Raw genomic sequence first — 10,010 nt, forward strand, 5'->3', positions numbered from 1 at the left:
TTTGTAAGAAGTATTGTCTATCCCTCCTCATTATTTCCTCAACCAACCGATTGAAATGGGGATTCATAATGGATTCTTCCACATCTGCTGAATGTATTGAAAAATTGTCCATATTGTCATTGTGTCTAGCATTGTTGTTTGTAGTGTCTGTGTTCTCAACATTTGGAATGTTTCTATAGACATCCATGTCAAAATGTAGTGTGATCCGGATTGAAAAAGATATAATTGTCATACTCATAAGAACTCATGTTTGCGGACTCTTGAGCCTCTTTAGTTTCTCTCCTATATTTTTGAAGACGAGTTTCAACCATGAACTAGGTATTGACCAAGATGTGTGAGACTAGATGAAAATGGAAAAAGTATGGAAGACCAAGAGTTGGATGGAATGTAAATGAATCTGAGGTGTACTTGCAATGTCCAAAGCGTAAGACCAAGTATGTATGTAGTAGAGTAGGTGTGGCTTCCAAAGAGAGGATAGTTTCTCTTGATGAGGTAAGTTGACCTTGACTCTAAGTAAGACCAAATGAGACCCAAAGGTGATAGACCTTGATGAGGGACCACTTAGCAAAGTGTTGTTGTATGTAGTGTGTTGACAAAGTATAGTGAGGACAAGCAAGTGACCTTTTGACTCAAGTTTAGACAAGTGTGAATGTAAAGCAAGATGTGAAGCAATGATGGACTGTATGAGACCCAAAGATAGGTTGAATGCTAAATGAAACCTGGAGAAACAACCTAGGAAGCTCAAGAATTCTGAAACTGACTATGTTTGTTTGCTGGACTATAAAATTTTTTCAATTCTGAATACAGACGCGCCTGTATACTGCACAGACGTGTCTCTATTCAACACAGACGCTGTTAGACACACAGACACGATTCTGCCCTTCACAGATGCGCTTAGACAACACAGACGCGATTAAAATAGACAAAGACACGTTTCTGTAAAATTTGTGCAATTTTTTCAATTTGTGAAGTCATTTTGTTGTGACCAAATCTGAATGTTTGACTGTTTTTCGTGACAAGAGGACACAATCTTGATGAGGACCCAATGTTTGCAAGTGTTTAGACTGACAATGACTCCAAGAAAAGTGTGTTGTTTGATGTAAAATTGTTTTGCATACACTTGAAGACACAAAAGACATAATGTTTTGCTGTTTGGTCTTGAATGTTTGAATGTTTAAAATAAGTCAAGCACAATTCTTATGGCTGGCCAAGACAATAGTTGTTGATCCCACATGGGGTTTTACCCCCGAGGCTACGCTATTCAGAGCGGATACTTAGATGCTTGACCTCACTGGCTCCACCCTCAGCACTCACTTCTCGGGTCAGCCAAGCATCAGTCCCCATGAAAACTCCCCATGGCGAACTTTGTATCTCTACTAAGAACCGTATGTGTGTGGGCTACTACCAGAGGTCCGACCTCCTGCCCCAACAACTAGAAGGATTTGGGCTTCTAAAACAAAAAGGTGCTAGTAAGGGCATCCGCTCGTGTGGCCATACATGCGGCACTTTCAACTCTGTAAATACAGAAGGCTCCCAGTCGGTAGGGGTTACGCCCTACAACTGATCAAATAAATTTGATCAAACGGGTTTATGGGGAGACATAATGTTGGTATGAACTAATCAGCACACATTATTCATAGTTTTCACCATGAATACATTTGTTTATAGTGGTTTGGAAGAAGATGGCTTTTCTTTTGCTACCACTTGGGTCGTTCTCTTCTCACTAGTAGTCCTAATGACCACACGGGAAGACAGGCCCTCTAAAGATTAAACAAAAAGAGCCTATTGCTCAAGACACAAAATAAAATGATTCAATTTTAGTGCACCAATGGAAGTGTTTGCTATTCTGTGACAACAAGGCACACAATAAAAATTCAAAACCCTTGCCAAGGACCTGCAACAAAAAGTTGTTAGTAGTTTGGGTTGTTTGAAATAATCACCCCTTCCTGCAAACACACAAGTTAGGTAAATTTTAAAACCCAAAAGACTTTGTGAAATAGGGGCCTTCAACCAAACTATTTTGCTTCCAAGGCAAGCTGCACCACTTTTGTTAGCTTAGATCTGAAAATGTTAGCTCAAAATAAACCAGATCTAAAACCCTAAATGCAAAATCCGAAAAACTGAATCAATGAAAACCCAAAATTTGAATCGGGCGAGCATAGACGCGGTTACCCTTAATGCAGACGTGATTGGATAACATAGACGCATTTTTGTGATGCACAGACGCGCCTACAGATCACAGACGCGCTTCTGTGACACAGATGCTTGTTAAAACGACGCAGACGCGACTTTACACCACAGACGCGCCTTCCTGGAACCTGCAAAATAAAATATTGTCAAAACACAGACGCGGATCCAGATGTTGTAGACGCGCAAGAAAATCAAAAACGCGGTCCAAAAGTGCGCAAACGCGGAAATACCAAAAATGCTGTCGAAAATGTCCGATCTGCAACTTCAAAAACGCAACATCTGCAACAAAGAGGTTAAATGCAAAGGGACAAGAGTCCCACCGGGCATGCCAAAATGTTTATGGTGAAAATGGATAACAATAATAACAAGATTGAAAGGCTAAATGAATTCAACCACCAAACCCTAGCCTAACAACAACAAAGATCCACCATAACATATGAAGATTACCTAAGACAATGTAAATCAAATGAAATCACAAAGATCATACCATCACATGTCCAATAGGGTTTTGATCTCCATTCTTCCTATCTCCATTGATCTTGCTTGATATATTTGCTCTCAGATTTTATGTGCACAAGAGCTCAACAAAGAATGGAATGTGGTTGCAAGTAGGATCGTAGTGTAGTCAATTGATCAAGTTGTTAGGGTTTGATAATGAAGGAAGCATCTCCTTAAATAGAAGACACTATGTGAAATGGAGGGATAAGATTGAGAGGTGTAAAAAGGAGGTCAGCTATGATTAGAGGGTAGGTAGAAGAAATAATAAAATAATGAGAGAGGTAGGTAGTGTAGGAATTAAGAGATGAATGACATGTGTCATGTGTAGAAAAAGGTAATGAATTAATTAAATAAATAAAAATTCATTTAATTAATAGAGGAAATGGGATAATTAAATAAATAAATATTTATTTAATTTAGGAAAAGGATAATTTAAATAAATAAATGTATTTATTCAAATGAGACATAAGGCTAGAAGAGGATAAATGAATTAATTAAATAAATAAAGATTTATTTAATTAATAGAAGAATTAGGCTTAGATAATTAAATAAATAAAATATTTATATAATTAGACAGGATAATTTTGGGTGTCTACACTGTGTATAGCACTCTACTGCTTTCTTGATCAGATCCAATTAAGTTCTAAGTCTACATCTCTCTGGCAGATCTTCTCACACACACTGGTTTGGTTTCTCACACTTCTCAAAATCACTGACACTACAAAACATCAACCTTGCCGACATAAATAACTTTTACAACTAGGTCGGCATCAAAATCCTAAGACTTACTGCATAGATCATCACAAATCTTTACAATTCATTAAAGATCATCATAGGGATGATTACAATCAAATACAAATCAATATTGACCATTGAATGATCATAAATCGTCACAGCAAGTCGATCTGGTAGAAAGTCAAACCCTTCACACATTTTGCTAAGGACTTTGCACATTCCCAAGAAATTTGTTCTCCAAACGTGCCAAAACATATTTCAAACTCATCACGCGGTTTGTGTCACGTTATCATCAACACATGAACTTGATGTAGATCACCGCCAAACCAAAAATCATTACCGGTTAAGAGAATTCTTTATCGATCGTGAAACCCTTCTTAAACCTTGGCAAAAATTTATCATAAATTCAAAACATGACTTCCAATAACCATCATAGGATGTGGTTCTGGTTACATACTCAAATCTATCATAAAAGATTATGTATCAAACCACAAGTCACCTAACATCACCAATTACCCGATTCCATCAAAACTTATCTGCTTTACCGATTAAGGTCCTAATTCGCAATCTTGTCGGTAAACTCTGTCAAACTATTACTCTGGTAGACCAAATCACTTAGCCAACAAGTCAATCACCGAAAACCAACTGTAAACATCATTAAACATCAGTTGAACCTAGTTACCATCAATGACAATATAAATAACTGATCATGTCATCTTCCTCTACCAGTACAATCATCCACCATCATCTCATCTTCATCAGTTATGCCAAACATGCCAACAGACATCCTAGCTATATATTATAACTTATACTCAATATAATTAGCACACCCGAAAATAGTCTTTTGCTGGCACTACGCAAACAATCTTTTTCGGAAATGAAATGCAAGAAGTGATGGCAAAGAAATTCAGAGAAGCCAATTATAAATTCAAAATCTAGCAAAACCCAAGCCAAATCCAAGCAGCCAAAAAAATCTTCAAAGTATGCAGAATAATATCCAAAAATGCCAACCCTCGAACTAACTTAGGAAAGAATATTTATATGTAAAAAAAATTAAACACAAAACTATAGCCAAAGCCCAGCCAATCAAAATATTTGGGGAAATAGTATTTCTTACCTACCATCCCATAAATAATATAATTTACTTCCCCCAAATATTTTAACCAATAGCAAAACGATGTAGGTAGAATAAATAATAAATTAAATAACCAAGGAGGGTAAAAAGATTAAATAATAATCAATAAATCAAAAGGCCCAATTGAATAAAATAAACCATGGGCATAATAATTTATGCACCCAAATAATTATTAAAGCCACCAAACCATATAATATAAATAAATCAAGTGATATTAATTAAGTAACAATAAATCTAATTAAATCAAAGGCTCAATTATGTAAATAATTAAATAAACATTAAACCCCAAATCACAAATAATACTAAATCGCTTGATAAATAAAAATAAATAATAAATCTCCAAATAATAATCACACGTTAAATTAATCCGATTACTTAATAAACTACACAATAAATTAATTGTTAATCTAATAAATAATCATACTCCACAAGGCAACCTGACAAGGGTCCAACCACATACCACATCATGCTACAAGACAACTCAAGCCATGACACAACTGACAAGGGTGACAACTTAAACCAAGAGTGTGAAGAAGGAAACTTGTGTCATCTCCGATCAACTGGCCATTAGGATAAGACACACTCAAACCTGTGAGATCTGGTGGAGTTGATGTCTAGAACATGCAATCCCGCAACCACCAATAACCACATCACAAAATATGTGATAACATATACATCATAAATGATCATGCAAGTGAAAGAGAATCACGACATCATAACATGCTCATGATGAGTGGTATGATATCGTCTATTATCACAAATACAGTAGTAAGACAATCATACAATCCCAACATCAACTCATCTCATACAATTATAATCATGTAGTAGGGGTTAGTACCATATAGATATCATCGTGACATTAGAAGCAATATAATCCATATATGAGTATCAATGCATATAGATCATCAAATATAAACCCATCCATCAAGATAGTCCAGAATGTACCATCATCCATATAAATCGTCAAGTACCATATGTCATATAAAATGTCTAGCATCATCCATAAGCATATGAGATATAGATAAAGTCATAAGTAACCATCAAAATACCACCAATAATTCTAAACAAGTCTACCGATGCACAAAACAAAAGATGGATTGAGGAGGGACACTACACTATTTAGAAGTTGCCTGAACCTTATAGCTTTTTGGTCAAATCTATTTTCCAATTTCGTTGAATTCCCGAATCGGAGAACTCACTGAATGAAGACTCTTCACCTCATGTTCATAGTTTTAGGGTTTTGTAAAGCTTTTGAACGTTCCTTTAAATGCTTTTGTCGAAATTCTTGTTAGTTCAAGAAATTGAAAATATAATTTGGAAAATTGCCTTCAGCATAAAACCTCGCAATTGAACTTTGGAAACTTACAAAGACAAAACGCTATACAAGCTTTGGTGGAAGAAAAAGAAGTTCAAGAACCTTACATTTTCCCAAATAATTATTTTGTTGATGAAAAATAAAGCTCAAGAACTTGAGCATATTCTGAAACAAGTTCATAATCTTGTGATTTTATCGAAAAACAAACAAAAACCAAAAAAACATTGAACAAAACTGATTTTTTTTTGTTTAAAGAGGATCGCTCATGCAACTGAATGCTTCTACATCAATAACCTATCACTTATGTGAATTTTTGAATCAAAATAGTGACATGAGCACATAGAGGAAATAGTGATTTTACTGCTCTTCTCATAAAATGATTTACATTAAGTTTCATAGATGATCAAGTAACAATATTTCTAAACATTATTTTTTCTCCTCAAACATAAAACATGGGTCAATTCTCATCTCAATCCCACGCTGTGAAATACAACATTCTATGCAATAATGGAGAAATTTTTATACAGTTTCCCCTTACAAATCTCACTTCCAACCTTGCAAATATACGATCACCTTCAATATCCATCTTGTAGCACCAAATCCTTACAAGAACACTTCAATTTTGTGTCTTCTTTATTTTATTCTCTTTTGTGTACTCCCTAGTTCTCTCATCTAGGCTATCGATGACCTATAAGCAAAGAAGAAACACTCCATCTAATTCCTATACCTTGGCACACTTCTAGAAGTGCTAGCTTTTCGCAAGACCAAAAGGGTTTTTATGGCATTTTTATCTCATCTCTCACCTTGGCCTAAATAATCAAGGGCTTGCCTTCATAACATTTGCACACATTCATGATATTTGCATTATTGATAGGAATATAGTTTATTCTTTTCATGTTGATCTTCTCTCTTCTTGTGCTTTTCATTAGGCCTCTAGATCTTGGGTAGCTATCTTCATCTAGCAAAATATAACATTGGTAACCTAAACCTTTTTTATCTTTTTCCATGGAAGAAACTTGACCTATTTCGATGATCTAGAAGAGAGAGACATGTTCTTGATGTGTTCATGTTACCCTAATGTTTGTGATTTGGTACAATTATGTAGGAAGCACTTTGTATTGATCTTCATTTATTAAATAGGCTCTACAACATTTGAAATATTCAACATAGGTAGAAATTAATGGAATAAGGGTTCCCCATTCAAGACTTGATTCAACCAAAGGTAAAAAGAAAAATTAAACTTGTAGGCATTATCTCTTACTTTCTTGATGATTTTATAGATCCTATATTAAATTGATGAAGATTGTGGTTGTATCTTATTAGTCTTTCCTCATCCAATATAGTTAGACTCAATCACAAACCTAAAATATGTAGTGTTTGATGCTTTTCAAGGTGCTACTTGTCCTTTGCTCTAGCCTGCTATAGAATTGACTACACTTATTGATTATTTTCAATGAACTAAACAAATTTGTCAACTTTCTTTTGATTTGAAAGAGTTGTCATTTATGGTGGAAAGGCATAAACTACACATGTCTATGGATGTTAGGGGTTAGAAACCCATGTAGACCTAGAAAAAGGACTATGTGTAGTAGAGTTGTGCAAAGATCTATTGTAGCTATATTAAATGAAAGGTGGGATTTCGTCCCAAGTGAGGTGATTCTAAAATTTTATACCTATCATTCTATTAACCACTCATTTCTATTCATTAGTCTGGGAATAGAATGCAGTGGACTTTTTGAGCTATTTTTCTAGCATAGACCAATATGCTTTGTATAAATTTCTCAAGAACCTTATATCTCTATCTAACAAAATATTTTTTATGTTCTAAATTGTATCTAGAGATAATAATAGTGTAGTTGAGCTATTTCTAGAGCTAATATTTTGTTCTTTCAAAAAATTAAAATTTTCATTTTTAAGAATATGTCAGTTGCTATAAAAACACAATCATTACATGTTTGGTAGTAGGATTCCCTAAGAATAACTCCATGGAAAATATTCTTGCAATATCTTTTGAATTTGTATAGGTGTGTACACCCTTGCTACACTTTTCTTGTAGATTTGTTTGGCAGTTGCATATACATTACAAGACCTAATATATTTGGTGTCATTTGATCCAAGGTTTGGCCAAAAGACATACTTTTACAACATCACAAGGGTATTTTTAGTTTCAACCTTTTTAAAAAGATCCTTATTATCTTATTTTTCTCTACCTTATGTGGGATGCACACGTGGCGAAGGTGGTATGGGAGTCCATGTACAATTAGAAAATTAGAATTTAATGCTTGCAAAGTAATTTTTTATAATTTTTATAAAACACACATCTAATGGATATAATCCTAACCGTGATATGGCTTCATGTCCAAATATTTCAAGAATAGAAATAAGAAATTAAAATAGCAAATGAATCATACAATCTATAGTTAGAGTGGGATTTTCCTTCTTATCTTAAAGTTCAAAAGAAAATGTTGAAGATAAGAACACCATTTTTATGCTACCCTTGTTATAGTTCATGTTGAGTCTATAATAAATAAATAATCTTGTAATCTATGTGGATTCCAATCTCCTTGGCCAAGCTATAATGCTTCTAATTTTACATGCTATCATATACCAAAGCTTGCAACTATATGCTAGGCAATTCCTTAATAGTGTGATCAATGTCTCTTATGGGAAGCAACTAGGTGACCATGTCAGCAAGGACAATACCAAGTGCACATTCTAATAAATTGGTCTAAATATAAAAATGGTTATTGAAGATTACCTCAAACTAGCCCTTTTTCATGTGTTAAGTCATTTCTGCAAACATGGGTTAACCCTGCACGCCTAGATTTTCCACTTTAATTTTAAAATTCAAATTTTGGTTAACTTCCATGTATTTATTTCCCATTTGGGAATGACTTAATACAAGTTTATTTGATTTGTTATTGTTCCCTTGTATTTAAAAGCATTTAAGTATATTCATTTCATATCTGATGCTATCATGTAAGTTTCCACAATTTGTTGGTATGCCCTCAAATTTAAAAGAATTCAATTGTAACCATTTCAAATCTTGTGTTACCATGTCCTATCAATAAGTATTTATTCAAATAATATTTTCATCAAGGGAAAGAACAACTCAATTAGTAGTTAAAAATGAATCCAAAAATGTACATTTATCTTAAGAGTATTTGTAATGCTAAGAATTGTTGTCCTTGATTTTATCCTAGGTATTTGAAGCTTGATCTATATACACATGTCCCATTGTAATGCAAGAAAATTCCTCTAAATGTACTTTAAACATTGCTAGTCTCAAATAAAAGAAAAATTGAAAGCAACTCGAGCATGCAACAAAAATCAAGGATTCACATTAATTTAAGTTGTTCTTGCACAAAAAGGTGTAATGATCCAAACATATATTCTTGCAAATAATAGCAGATCTGAAAAATCTGAATATAATTCAAATAAATATTGGAAATACATGAACCAAATTCAATTAAAACAATCAACACAATTTGATTTTTTTTGCTTAATCAATGATTTACTTTCCAAATATGTTGGAACTAATTTGTATTAGTAAAACATGTGTTAGAGTAACTAGGATATTTATCTAATTATTTATTAATTAGGTCCATTTATTTTTCACTCAAGATAAACTTAGGTGCTTTTTTCATCTAGAGTTTGCTTTCCTAGTTTCAGATCAGCTATAGTTGAGCTTAATTTAGCTCCTATTTTGCATTACTTTAGTTCTCCTAATTTTAGGATAAGAGTTTTGCATGCAAGGTCTCTTTCAACATTTTATAAGGATTCATTCACTTCTTGTTAATGTAATCTCCAATATTATTTGTGCAATCAATACAAAATTCCAGGGTTTTTATAAAAGCTTATTATCTTTGCTTGATTTCTTTTGTGTGATAGGTGTTTTGTTTGCAAATATATTCAAATTTGCAAAGAAAACTCTATATGTCGAAGCTCTTTAATAAATCCTACAAATAAAATATTAAAGAACTACACAAAAAAAAAAAAAAACAATATTTGAACTGTGTAATGCAACATTTGTATCAAATTGCCCTTAAAAACCAAAAGGGATGTTTCCTCTAGTTTTTGCATGTAATGGGTTTTGTCCTCAAACTGATGAATGAACATTAAGTGCACAAACAATTT

The sequence above is a fragment of the Cryptomeria japonica genome, chromosome 8, assembly GCF_030272615.1.
Source record: "Cryptomeria japonica chromosome 8, Sugi_1.0, whole genome shotgun sequence".
In the NCBI taxonomy this organism is placed as follows: domain Eukaryota; kingdom Viridiplantae; phylum Streptophyta; class Pinopsida; order Cupressales; family Cupressaceae; genus Cryptomeria; species Cryptomeria japonica.